General features: G+C 43.2%; 1 protein-coding gene across 1 annotated transcript in view; it reads right to left on the minus strand.

Annotated features, from left to right (window-relative positions):
- Positions 1 to 14,549, minus strand: part of SYT6 (synaptotagmin 6) — a 653,770-nt gene that overhangs the window by 131,584 nt on the left and 507,637 nt on the right. The gene's annotated exons all lie outside the window — the stretch shown is intronic.

Consider the following 14,549-nt stretch of genomic DNA (forward strand, 5'->3'; position numbering starts at 1 on the left):
TCCTATTGGTTGCTAGGGATGTTGCTAAGCTCAGACAAAGATATTGCCACCTTCTCATTGGCCCACAAGCAAGAAGGGAGGTTACTGATGAAAAAAAAATCTAGAATATTCGTAATTACGAATATATAGCACTATATTCTACATCTTCGCGAATTCTCAAAGTGCCGATATTCACGATAAAAATTCGCAATTAGAATATTCGCGATAAACACTAATTGAGTTCATGTGTGGCATGGATATCAAGTTTTCACTTTTTACAATTTTGCAATTCTGCAAAAGAGGTGTGTGAGGAGTGTATGGTATGGGCTGAGGAGCTTGTGAGCTGAACGGAGCGGGCGCAGGGGAGGAGCTCCTGCTGCTGTGCCTGACATGGCACTTTTTAAGCCAGGTTTTACTGGTACAACGCTGGTACAGACAGGAGCAGCACTGTGCTATGGAGCTCCTTCCTGTACAGCTCCTAGAATACAGCTGCAGGGAGAGAGTCCATTCTGCAATACACAGCAGTAAATGGGAGTATACATTCTAAAGCACTTATAGGCACCTGAACTTAAGGTGCCTATTTCTTATGAAAAGGTAAAAATATATAAATAAATAAATAAAATAAAATAAAATTACAAATATTATTTTTTATTACATTTATTACATTTTTTTTATTTCCTATCAATTTTAATAAAGTTTATTATAAAAGTTTTTTTTTAATAAAAGTTTAGAAAACTACACTTTAAAAACTACAGCTCACATCATAAAAAGCAACCCACATTACCTTCCATCTATGGAAAAATAAAAAGTTATGGAGCCCAAATGAAGCCCAGCAACACTGGTGGAATCACATTTTCTACTCACAAAATTAATTTTCTAACAGTTTTACAATGGAACATTAAATTATGCAAATTAAACTATAATCAAACATCATGCAATTAAAAAGTAAAACAGATAGCATAATAAACATCCTCATTTGGCTAGGTCAAAGAAAAAAGGTTTACGTTTAGATACCCTTAAATGGGGCATTCCCATTTGAGGCATTTTTGGCATAAACACACAATATACTTACTATACATGTCAGATGGGGTTGGCACTCCAGAAAGGAGGAGACAAGGTGAAGAGGCAGCCATGCATGCAACTTTCTCCAATGCAGCTTATGTACATTTATTGTCCATAAGTCATGGCAAAATGGCAATCGTGCAATGAATTCAATGTTTCTCTGTGAGAAAAAAATTAAAAGCAACCACTCTGGCAATTTCTTTTTGTCTATGCCAGAATTTTTTTCCAAAGACGAACACTGAAGCTATAATTTGAATATGAAGTGTAGGCAACGTCATGTCTGATAGTGTAGCCATAGCCTTTTGCTTATGGTTGCTGCTCTTTCAACTGACATCTATATAATTTATAGAATATAAAGTATTTCAGAAGATTATGCTGTTACAAACAAATAAACTAGCTCTGTCCAGATGTGCCAATTTATCCAGTATGGCCAACTGCTTGATGGTGTACTGAGAAGTAGGTATAATGTAAGTGGCCATATTCACAGCTGGCTCCCAAGAGGAGAGCTAAAAAATTAAAGGGGTTATCCAAGACTAAAAAAATCCCCCCATTATGCCGGACCCCATACTGAATATACTTACCCAGGTCCCTGCTCCACTCCTGGTCCCCGCTGCTGTGGCTTCTCCCTGTGCACGGATGAAAACATGTGGTGTTGGGGGGGGGGGGCAGCCATTGGCTAGCTGCCCCCCCCCCCCCGACACTGGATGTTTTTATCCGTGCACGGGAAGAAGCAGCAGCGGCAGTGCGGGGGCCAGAAGCGGCGCAGGGAGCGGGGACCCGGGTAAGTATATTCAGCTTGGGGGTCCCTTAATGTGGGGGGGGGGCTTTTTTAGGATTGGATAACCCCTTTAATAATAATATACATATAAAGCAAGACAAGAATAAATCCCATTATGCAATAGCATAAAAATGAAGGAATAATAATTTATATACAATGGACCATGCATGATTTAGAACATTAAACTATTCAACATCAGGATTGGGCACATACAGTTGCAGGAAAAAGTATGTGAACCCTTTGGAATTATATGGATTTCTGCACAAATTGGTCATAAAATGTGATCTGATCTTCATCTAAGTCACAACAATAGACAATCACAGTCTGCTTAAACTAATAACACACAAAGAATTAAATGTTACCATGTTTTTATTGAACACACCATGTAAACATTTATAGTGCAGGTGGAAAAAGTATGTGAACCCCTAGACTAATGACATCTCCAAGAGCTAATTGGAGTGAGGTGTCAGCCAACTGGAGTCCAATCAATGAGATGAGATTGGAGGTGTTGGTTACAGCTGCCCTGCCCTATAAAAAACACACACCAGTTCTGGGTTTGCTTTTCACAAGAAGAATTGCCTGATGTGAATGATGCCTCGCACAAAAGAGCTCTCAGAAGACCTACGATTAAGAATTGTTGACTTGCATAAAGCTAGAAAGGGTTATAAAAGTGTCTCTAAAAGCCTTGGTGATCATCAGTCCACGGTAAGACAAATTGTCTATAAATGGAGAAAGTTCAGCATTGCTGCTACTCTCCCTAAGAGTGGCCGTCCTGTAAAGATGACTGCAAGAGCACAGCACAGACTGCTCAATGAGGTGAAGAAGAATCCTAGAGTGTCAGCTAAAGACTTACAAAAGTCTCTGGCATATGCTAACATCCCTGTTAGCGAATCTACGATACGCAAAACACTAAACAAGAATGGATTTCATGGGAGGATACCACAGAGGAAGCCCCTGCTGTCCAAAAAAAACATTGCTGCACGTTTACAATTTGCACAAGAGCACCTGGATGTTCCACAACAGTACTGGCAAAATATTCTGTGGACAGATGAAACCAAAGTTGAGTTGTTTGGAAGAAACACACAACACTATGTGTGGAGAAAAAGAGGCACAGCACACCAACATCAAAACCTCATCCCAACTGTGAAGTATGGTGGTGGGGGCATCATGGTTTGGGGCTGCTTTGCTGCATCAGGGCCTGGACGGATTGCTATCATCGAAGGAAAAATGAATTACCAAGTTTATCAAGACATTTTGCAGGAGAACTTAAGGCTATCTGTCCACCAGCTGAAGCTAAACATAAGATGGGTGTTGCAACAGGACAACGACCCAAAGCATAGAAGTAAATCAACAACAGAATGGCTTAAACAGAAGAAAATACGCCTTCTGGAGTGGCCCAGTCAGAGTGCTGACCTCAACCCGATTGAGATGCTGTGACAATGACCTCAAGAAAGCGATTCACACTAGACATCCCAAGAATATTGCTGAACTGAAAAAGTTCTGTAAAGAGGAATGGTCAAGAATTACTCCTGACCGTTGTGCACGTCTGATCTTCAACTACAGGAAACGTTTGGTTGAAGTTATTGCTGCCAAAGGAGGTTCAACCAGTTATTAAATCCAAGGGTTCACATACTTTTTCCACCTGCACTGTGAATGTTTACATGGTGTGTTCAATAAAAACATGGTAACATTTAATTTTTTGTGTGTTATTAGTTTAAGCAGACTGTGATTGTCTATTGTTGTGACTTAGATGAAGATCAGATCACATTTTATGACCAATTTGTGCAGAAATCCATATCATTCCAAAGGGTTCACATACTTTTTCTTGCAACTGTACAGTCATGGCCAAAAGTTTTGAGAATTACATAAATATTGGAAATTGGAAAAGTTGCTGCTTAAGTTTTTATAACAGCAATTTGCATATACTCCAGAATGTTATGAAGATGAATTGCATAGTCCTTCTTTGCCATGAAAATTAACTTAATCCCCAAAAAAACTTTACACTGCATTTCATTGCTGTCATTAAAGGACCTGCTGAGATCCTTTCAGTAATCGTCTTGTTAACTCAGGTGAGAATGTTGACAAGCACAAGGGAGTGGGCTCACTCACAATTTTGCCCAAAAACACAGCCATGAATAAAGAAGAAATTTGCTTCGTCATAGGCAAATGGCTATTTGCCCGCATTTTGTGAGGGGAGGCGGGGCTATACTGCTTATAAGCCGCAGCCTCCTCCTCACCTTACCGGCGGCTCGTTTCTGCGTCACTTCCGGGCGCCTGTACGCATGTGAGTATACGGTCTCTGCCTCTCATCAGCATCGATGTCTACATCTCAGCGTTCACGTCTTCCAGCGGTAAGATCGGGGCCTTGCGGCTACATTCCTGGGCAGGGGAGGGGATGGATAGGCACCGACACGCCGCACGTTGTTACCTGCACGTTTCGGCGGGCGGCAGAGCCGGCTTCCATGTGTTCAGAGCCGCGCTCTGCTGCCTTAGGTTGTCCCAGCATGCCATCTGCTGGTGGGTTGTGTTATTACAGCTTACATCTGCCTGTCATGTCTTGATACATTCTGGTTATGGTTGTGTAGTATTACAATGGTAAAAAAAAAAAAAAAGTGGGAAAAAGGTGTGTTACAGGAGAAAAAAAAATAAAAAAAAATTAAAGGGGTTAAAAATGATGAGGAGTGTTTTATATGTATATCCGGTATTGTTACATCATAGGACGGGGCAGTACATAGGCTATATTCAGTCCCATCAGGCTTATGTCTGGCTGCACAGGGACCTTGGTTGCATTGCTTTTCCTGATTCATGAATGTAAGTGACCTACTGCGGTCTTTCGTCCTCTCAGTCTGGCCGGCGGTATTTCGGCTCCTTTAGGTAAGGGAGCACCACCGCTCCGGAACGTTTCTGCCCGGCAGCATCGGCTCCCCACGCGGCAGTCTCGCAGGTTGCAGGAGTATAGCACGGGCCGCCGTGCTCGTAGTGAGGCAGGGGTGCATGCAAAGCTGTTTTGCTTCTGGTAGGCTCTTGATTCATCTGGTCTGCTGGAGCCTCCAGGCAGCAAGTGATAGTGGTTCAAAGAAAAAAAAATAATTGGGTGTGGGTTGAGAAAAAAAAAAAAAAGTGGCAGTTTAATAAAAAAAAATATATATATAAAGAAAATAATAAAAAGCGGCTCCCCACGCGGCAGACTCTCAGGTTGCAGGAGTCAGCTCGACTCCGCTCTCGACACATTGTAATGTATAGCACGGGCCACCCCCCTCGTAGTGAGGCAGGGGTGCATGCAAGGCTATTTTGCTTCTGGTAGGCTCTTGATTCATCTGGTCTGCTGCAGTGGGAGTTTGGGTTAAAAAAAAAAAAAAAAAAAAAAAAGGTTAAGTTTGAGAAAAAATAAATAAAAATTTAATACAAGGGGACTCTTTAGGTTCCGCAGCGTGTGTCGCAAGTTGATTGCCCATCATCTTCTCTAGTGGGGTCATCTCAAGTAGTGCGTTACTTATCAATTATTAAGTCAATTGTCTACAGGTTTTTCTTTCATATATGCGTCCATAGGTTCGTGGCTCCTTCTATCCACCCGATGCATGGCTTCGTACCAGCAGACGCAGCTATTCTTAGTAGGCACATTTAGCATCAGTGTCAAAGTGAGCTATTGTGCATCACGGGAGTAGATCTAAGACTAGGGGGTTGGTACAGTTGCTAATACTTCGTTTTTAACATGGTCAACTACGTTCAGTCATTTCATCAGCAAGGTAGCAGTTGCCAAAAAAAAAAAAAAAAAATAAAAATAAAAACAAAAGGAAAAAAAAGGTCCTGTCACGTTTACAGGCATGAATTTGATACGTCTGTCACGTCTACAGACACGTTTAGGCCTCATGCACACGACCGTTGTGTGCATCCGTGGCCGTTGTTCCATTTTCCGTGATTTTCTGCGGACCCATTGACTTTCAAATGATCCGTTGAAAACTCAGAAAATGCACCGTTGTTCATCCGCGGCCGTGATCCATGTTTCCTGTCCGTCAAAAAAATATGACCTGTCCTATTTTTTTGACGGACAACGGTTTACGGACCCATTCAAGTCAATGGGTCCGTGAAAAAACACGGATGAACACAAGATTGGCATCCGCGTCCGTGATCCGTGGCCGTAGGCTACTTTCACACAGACGGATCGCAGATCCATCTGCATAAAAGCTTTTTCAAATCCGTGAAAACTCAAATCCGACAGTATATTCTAACACAGAGGCGTTCCCATAGTGATGGGGACGCTTCAAGTTAGAATATACTAAGAACTTTGTACATGACTGCCCCCTGCTGCCTGGCAGCACCCGATCTCTTACAGGGGGCTGTGATCCACACAATTAACCCCTCAGGTGCCGCACCTGAGAGGTTAATTGTGCGTATCATAGCCCCCTGTAAGAGATCAGGTGCTGCCAGACAGGAGGGGGCAGACCCCCCTCCCCTGTATTTAACTCATTGGTGGCCAGTGCGGCCCCCCTCCCTCCCCAGTATTATATTCATTGGTGGCCAGTGCGGCCTACCCTCTCCCCCCCTCCCTAATTAAAATCACCTTCCCCCATCATTGGTGGCCAGTGCGGCCTCCCCTCCCCCCCCAATTAAAATCACCCCCCCATCATTGGTGGCCAGTGAGGCCTCCCCTCTCCCCCCCTAATTAAAATCCCCCCCCTATCATTGGTGGCAGCGGAGAGTTCCGATCGGAGTCCCAGTTTAATCGCTGGGGCTCCGATTGGTAACCATGGCAACCAGGACACTACTGCAGTCCTGGTTGCCATGGTTACTTAGCAATTTTTAGAAGCATTATACTTACCTGCGAGGTCTGTGACCGGCCGGGCGCTCCTCCTACTGGTAAGTGACAGGTCTGTGCTATAGGCAATGCGCCGCACAGACCTTTCACTTAACAGTAGGAGGAGCGCCCGGCTGGTCACAGACAGCGAAGGTAAGTATAATGCATCTAAAATTGCTAAGTAACCATGGCAACCAGGACTGCAGTAGCGATCCTATGGTATATTAACTTCTGACTTTACATTGAAAGTCAATGGGGGACGGATCCGTTTGCAATTGCACCATAATGTGTCAACGTCAAACGGATCCCTCCCCATTGACTTGCATTGTAAGTCAGGACGGATCCGTTTGGCTCCGCACAGCCAGGGGGACACCAAAACGACTTTTTTTTCATGTCCGTGGATCCTCCAAAAATCAAGGAAGACCCACGGACGAAAAAACGGTCACGGATCACGGAACAACGGAAATCCTTTTTGCGGACCGCAAAAAAAAACGTCCGTGTGCATGAGGCCTTAAGTCCTGTCACGACTACAGGCATCAATTAGATACGTCTGTCACATCTACAGTCACGTTAAGTCCTGTCACGACCACAGGATACGGTCCTACACTGTATGCCTTGTCCACTCTCATGTCTCAGTCAACACTCGTTCGGGGCTTGCAAGGCTACTTAGGTCACATTCTATTCTGCTATGTACACATCTTCCCATATTCAGTCACTTCGGTGAAGGGGTGCTCCGCATGCTGGACGGCATCTCGTGTGCTGGTACGGCACATCGGTGATACTGGGGAATGGCACAAACTGGTGTTGGATATTCATCTTCTGCATTAATCATGTTGTGTTTTAGTAGGATGTCTCAAGAATCATTGATGGGCGATAGATCATCATCCCGTGGGAGCGTGGTGTCACATTCCGCAAGAGACTCCACACCATCATTAAGGTCATGGACTGTGCCCAAGTTGATGGCAGAGTTATCCAAAAGAGGCATTCCATTTCCAGCTTCTGCAAGGAAGGTGGAACTGTTCCGTCTTCTGTCTTCAGTTCCGGAGGTCCAAAATCCGCAGGTGGTGTCCATGGACACTATTCAGACCTCGCTTACGCAACTGCACGCGGCCATCAACTCCATGGCGTCATCAATGTTGAACTTTCAGGCCAGGCTAGAGTCGGTCGAGGCGGGTGATACAGCTGCCCGTTTGGTGTGCCAAAGTCTGGCAGGTTCTTCTAGCTTCCAGGCTAGTGTTGCTGGTGGGTCAGGTTCTGTACCCCCTATCGCACCGTTCCACTTCGTTCCAGCCAACATTCGACAGAAAATAATTGACGGCAAGAACGTGAACTTAGCGTCCTTACTCATAACAGCTCATGAGGCAACAGACAACAAGACCATAGTCTGTGGGGAGGTCTCGGTGGTCCTCAAATCTAAGGACGTGAGGTTGAATAGAAACTCAGCATACTAGAGTTGTCTTAGCCTTTAGTCTGTACAGGGATGTTGTCTTATCCTGTTAGGGTCCCATCCACATGCAGACTGGGTACAGTATGTTGTCAATGGTCTTTCCGCAGGTTTCCATACAGGGCTATTGGCTCCTCTCTTTTTGCAGGTCTCTCCTCAAGCAGACCCTGTACCATCACCAGTGCCCAGGCTAGACCAGCTAGTGATGCACTAACGGTTCATCTCGCCACCGCCAGGTCCCTTATGACTAAAGCCCTGTCCTGTAACACCCTGAGGATATATAAGAAGGCATGGACCTCGTTCTGTAATTTTAAGAGAACCCATTCTTCGGCAGGAGTGGGCAACATCTCTTACCTACTGGCCTTTGCCGCATTTTTTGCCAGTCTCACCAAAAGCTGTCATTTAGCACTATTAAGTTATACCCGGCTGGGATTCAACATCATTTGTATCTACGGCATCCTAATGAACCCTCCTTGTTTTCCCATCCAATTAGAATGCTACTGAAGGGTATCCAGAAGGGGTCCACTGTGGCCCGCCCTACACGACACGCCATTTACAGGGTCAATGTTCAGATTGCTTTCAGATAAACTACGCAAAACCCCTTCAGTAAGCACACTAGTTTATTGATCAAGACAACCATGTACCTAGCCTTCTACAGCTTCCTCATACCAGGCGAGTTCACCTGCGCCACAACATGCAAGAGCTATCTGAGGAAGGATCAGCTGTCATGGCATGGGTCATGCTTAGTTCTTACTTTAACGTCCACAAAGACGGCCCGAGCGGGTCAGCTCACAGAGGTTAGATACTTCCCCATTGGTAATAAGTGGTGCCCAGTTATGGCAGTGCAGGATTGGACGCGATTTACCGAAGCAACCCCAGGGGATGCTCTTCTGCTAAGGCTGGGTTATGCGCCTTTGAGTTGTCAGAACTTTCTCAAATTCATCCGAATGTTATTGAGGAATATTGGGGTCAGTCCCAGTTCCATCACAAGGCATTCCTTTCGCACTGGTGCGGCTTCGCCGCCTCCAAGCACAACGTCTCAGTGCATGTTATTAAGAAGTTGGGCAGATGGCAGTCGGCTTGTTATGCACGATATATACCAAATCCGCAGTGTGAAATGTTTAATGCTTCAGGAATCTGGTATTGTAATTTTGTTAATAACACTATTGCCCTGAGCTATGTTTGTTATTTTTGGCCCCTTTAGCCTACCCTCCGTACAGCAGTCTCGGCATACCCCTATTGCTTAGCATAGTAGGTAGGTAGGTGTACTTATCTTGAGCCGACCCGAATACAAGTTATAGGCAAATGGCTATTTGCCGCATTTGTGTGAGGGGAGGTGGGGCTATACTGCTTATAAGCCGCAGCCTCCTCCTCACCTTACCGGCGGCTAGTTTCTGCCCCACCCTCCCAAGTTCCCTTTTATTCTAACTACTCAATGGGGTGGGCCCCTTTAGCCTACCCTCCATACAGCAGTCTCGGCATACCCCTACTGCTTAGCATAGTAGGTAGGTAGGTGTACTTATCTTGAGCCGACCCGAAGACAAATGATGAATTACTTTGTCACAAAGTGCATTTATTTGCATTTAAGTAGCGGGCGAAATGACAGGGAACAGCGATTACGCCACCCCCCAGTCATTGAGGAGATGCTGCGTTAATCGCTGATCGCGGAATCTGATGTAAAAATGCAGTCCTTTCAGGGGTTAAATAAATAAATAAATAATACTCGCCTCATCTGTATAATTGCGAATATGATCATTGAAGATCCTGAGTGAAATGACGTCATAACGCTGGCCAGCATGGTTGTCATCCCACACAAGATTTTTGCGTGGGATCTGCAATCGGGATGGCCACGGCAGCCTCTTTGTGCTCAAATAGATGAGGTGAGTATGTATTTTTTTATGCCATTTCAGGGAAAATTGATTTGTTACCACGAAGCACAAGTAAATTCGGTTTCATGGCGAATCCAATTTTTCCTGAAATTCGGATCGAAGTCTACTTTGGATACTTTGATTCGCTCAACCCTAGTCACTACCACTATCCATAACATCAACATTGTGGCTACAAGTGCCACTGCTACCACCACCTGCTACCACTGAGGTCCCCCACCTCCCCCTGAATCTTCTCCTCATGGCAGTCTAAATACTGACTGTTCTCACAAAATCAACAGGGAGACTATCTTGAGTATTTTTCAAAGCACATAGGGTTTTTGCCTCAATAGCAAGGGGCAGTGAAGACAGAGAGGGTGTAGCTGAAAGTTTTCTCTAGGGTAGGAGGGGGAGCAGGAGAAATACTGTGACCCATGGCTCCAAGACACAGTGTCAGACTCATAAGTGACCTCCAGTCGCATCCAGTCCACAATCTCATGCTCTTGTCCTCAAAAATAATGTGGTGCCTACCAGAACCCAGGGAGAACTGTGACCTACTTCTGTTACTGCTTCTACTGGCCAGAGGGCTCATGCTGCTACTACCCACATTTTACTTTTTTTATGAGGCCTATAATTAAAAGTCACGGGTTTACTATAAATGAAAAGTGATGAGTTTTGCACACAGATTATTAAACTGTACTAGCAAAATTGAAAGGGGCAATTAAATGCGCCCCACTTTCAACAAACACACTGCACACTGATATTGGCAATTTACTTTGGTGGTAATGCAGTTTTTGCACTAAAATGTACTTGCACTACATGGTCTGATGCACATCCCTAAAAAAATACCTGTATAAAAACATGGTGCCAAGGGGACTGCGGTTAAGAAAAAACCAACCACGATTTACTCTGAATCTTTTACAACACAATGGTAGGTAAGAGGATTTAAAACACCATGAATTAAGTGAAAGCTTCCAAGAGATGGATGCCAAACTAAATGAAAATCTGAATAAATTGAAGGACATGCTCATTGGATTTAAACAGAGCAAATTCAATCGTGATCTCTTGGACTATAGCACAGATTCAGTGTACACCTGGTCCAATAATAAAACAGGAACTCCCCGATCCATTCTCAAAAAAATGAATCGGTTCAAATCCAGAGCAAAGCGAAACACAGGTGTGTCATTTAGCTCTACAGATATGGACTCCATTGAATCCAATTCAGATAATGCGGAGAGCTCCAGCATTTATGTGGAGGGATTGACAACAGGAGGCACCTCTCACCGAAACCAAGCAAAAAACGCAGGGCGGGGAGAAAACACCGAAAAAATCAGGCGATATCCGAGCCGCAAGAAATAGCTGAGGATATACAGGTGATCAACCTCTCTTCAAGGCCCATCTCCCTTTCACAGGAGAGGGTTTTGAGGAAGGGTTTTTCTTTCTCCCCCTCCCGCAACTTTGATTTATATCATGCAATCATAGATGTGAACAAACTTGCCAGGAAAATGACGTTAAAGAAACATTTTTCATCTATTAATGAGGACATTGGTATTGAAACAGAGAATGTATTAAATGAAAGTAATGCACCTCATAAGGATGAAATGACAAATGTATGTCTATGCTTTACTTTTGCTGATCTGGTACAGATCTCTTCACTCCAGGAGATGTGTGGGGTCTCGGATGGGGACTGTGAATATAACAGATCTATCACATATAAGACCTCTAATAAGAGCTTTTACCCTATACAGTCCCGATCCGAGGTCCTTGACAGATTCCAGGATTTGGTTCAGAGGGATCTTTGTGCTTTGAAAGCCATTTCAGATAAAAAAATGTATAAAAATAATCTTACAAAAAATGAATATAAAGCTTTTGAAGAGTTACAAAATATGCAAGATGTTGTCATACGGAGAGCTGACAAGGGAGAAGCGGTAGTGATCCTAGATAGCGAGCTATATAAAAATCAGATTCTGGACTTATTGAAAGATTCCAGCATCTATCTCGCATTGGATTGCAATCCTCTCCTCCCTTGTCAGAAAATGCATAGGGGCCACTCCTTGGGCATTCTATCTAAAAAAGAAACTGAATTCATATATGTGGAACATGCAATTACACCCATATTTCACGCGCTCCCTAAAATTCACAAACCAGGTTTCCCTCCTCCATTACGCCCGATTGTGGCAGGCATCGGCTCTTACTCCGAAAATTTATCGGAATGGGCAGATTCCCTATTACAGCCACTGATACAGGGATATTTGAGGGATACTGGTACGGTTCTGGGCAACTTTCTTTCGTTTGACTGGCATAAGGATTACATATGGGTAACAGCAGACATCTCCTCATTATACACGAGCATACCTCACAAATCTGCCATTGTTGCTTTAAAATGGTTCTTAGAATGTTACAGCAACTACACTCCAGAGCTGCAGGAATTTTTATGTTCATGTATAGATTTTTTGATGAAACATAATTTTTTTATGTTCAATAAAAAATATTACCTCCAGCAATCAGGAATCCCTATGGGAGCTAAGTACTCACCTTCAATCGCAAATATATATATGGCGTGGTGGGAGAATAGATTCCTCTTTTCTGACAATAACCCATATAGGGAGGATATAAAATGGTATGGTCGATTTATCGACGATATGCTGTGGGTATGGCAGGGGGACAAAGAGAGAATAGTAGAGTGTATAGAGTACTTGAATAGCTGCACTACATCAATAAAATTAACGTTTTCCAGCGATCCGGAAAAAATTGTTTTTCTAGATCTCTGCCTGGAAGTGGATAATGGCACTAATAGGGTGGTTACATACACCCACAGAAAGCCTACAGCTGGTAATACTATTCTCTCTGCCTCCTCCTGCCATCCACCACACGTCCTAAAAAAAACATCCCTAAGGGAGAAATGATAAGGGCAAAAAGAAATTGCTCCACCCAGGAACTCTTTGAAAGAGAGGTTAAAAACATTGCAGGCAGACTTAAAATGAGAGGATACACCCAAACCAGTATAAACAGAGGTAAAAATTTTGCTAGATCCAAAAATAGAGAAACCCTCATTTTTCCTGAAAAAAATAAAAACAAAAATAAAAATAAAAACAAAAACAAGAATAAAAAGGAAAATTTTACTAATAAAGAGGAACCCATTACTTTCACCACAAATTATAGCAGAGATTATTTTAAGATTTGCAAAATTATACGAAAACATCTTCATATTCTGAACTTCAATGAGGATTGGAAAAATATAGCATCCACAGGGATAAGATGTGTAGCGAAAAGAGCTCCCACAGTGGGACAAAAAAATTAGTCCAAGCCTATTCAGGGAAAATTTTCCTAGAATAAGCACCTGGCCCAAAACTAACGGAAATTACAAATGTGGCAGCAAAAAATGCATCTGCTGTCGACACATGCTCATCTCAAAAGAGGTCACATCTATGGCCAACAATAAACAACACATGTTAAAACAGTACATAAATTGCAATACAGATCATGTGGTATATGTTATAACATGCAAAACATGCAGTTTACAATATGTGGGCTGCACCACAAATGATTTGAAGGTGCATATAAGAAAGCACTTAAGTGATGTCCCTCATTTTATGTCTCGCAATGTCTTAGCGGCAACAATGCATTTTGCCACTGTTCACAAGGGTGATATCTCTGCGTTATCTGTACAGGGGGTGGAGGTTGTTTCCGCACCTATCAGAGGAGGTGATCGCAAACAAAAGCTTCTGAGTAGAGAAACATATTGGATGTTCATTTTGGAAACTTGTATACCGAAGGGTTTGAACAGGAAACATGATTTAACCTTGCAGTACATGTAATTCATCAGTATGTGATTTTGAATGTATAACACTGATTTAGTGCTTCCCCGCCCACGTGTTCCTGGGAGGATCTCCTAATCCTGGAACACCTGGGCCTGGGACGCAACCTCCATCCAATTAGAGAAGGAGGAGGAACCCTCCTGTGTTGTATATAAGTACCTGTTTTTAGCACACTATGTATTGTCTTGAAGAAGGGCTCAATACCACAGCCCGAAACGCGTCACAATCACTTTGTGTCTCTCCATGTGATATTTGTTGGATCTTAAACTATGCAAGCCGAATAAAGAACACATTTTTATACGTTAAAAGCTGGAATCAACCTCTTTGTTTTCGGACACATCAAGTATGGCTGGGTTCAAGCCATTTTCTTTCCGTGCTTCATGCAGGTGATCAGAGGTGAGAGCTGCTACAACTTATCCTTTTGTTTCACATGGTCTGATGCAGTAACGCATTCACCATTTTAAGTAATAGAATGCAATTTTTGCAGGGACATGTCTTTGAATTACACGGTATGATGCAGTCATGTGTTCATTAATAAGGGTATAAGAATGCAATTTTTGCAGTAAAACTTCTTTGAGTATGGTATGATGCAATCTCTTGTTGGTAGAAAAGTCACTCACTGATAAATTGATCAGAGGTTCAGAGGTTGTTCCAGACCTTCAATAGTAGCTGTAATCAACATGTATATCAGACTGTACGTGTAATGCATACCCCTCTTTACACAGGGGGTCCACAAGCCAGAAAATGGTTAAGCCTGGGCCTCATCATTACTCATAGTTTACACCAAAAATAATTACCTTAATTTTTT

This window comes from Bufo bufo, chromosome 3, assembly GCF_905171765.1.
Source record: "Bufo bufo chromosome 3, aBufBuf1.1, whole genome shotgun sequence".
Taxonomy (NCBI): Eukaryota; Metazoa; Chordata; class Amphibia; order Anura; family Bufonidae; genus Bufo; species Bufo bufo.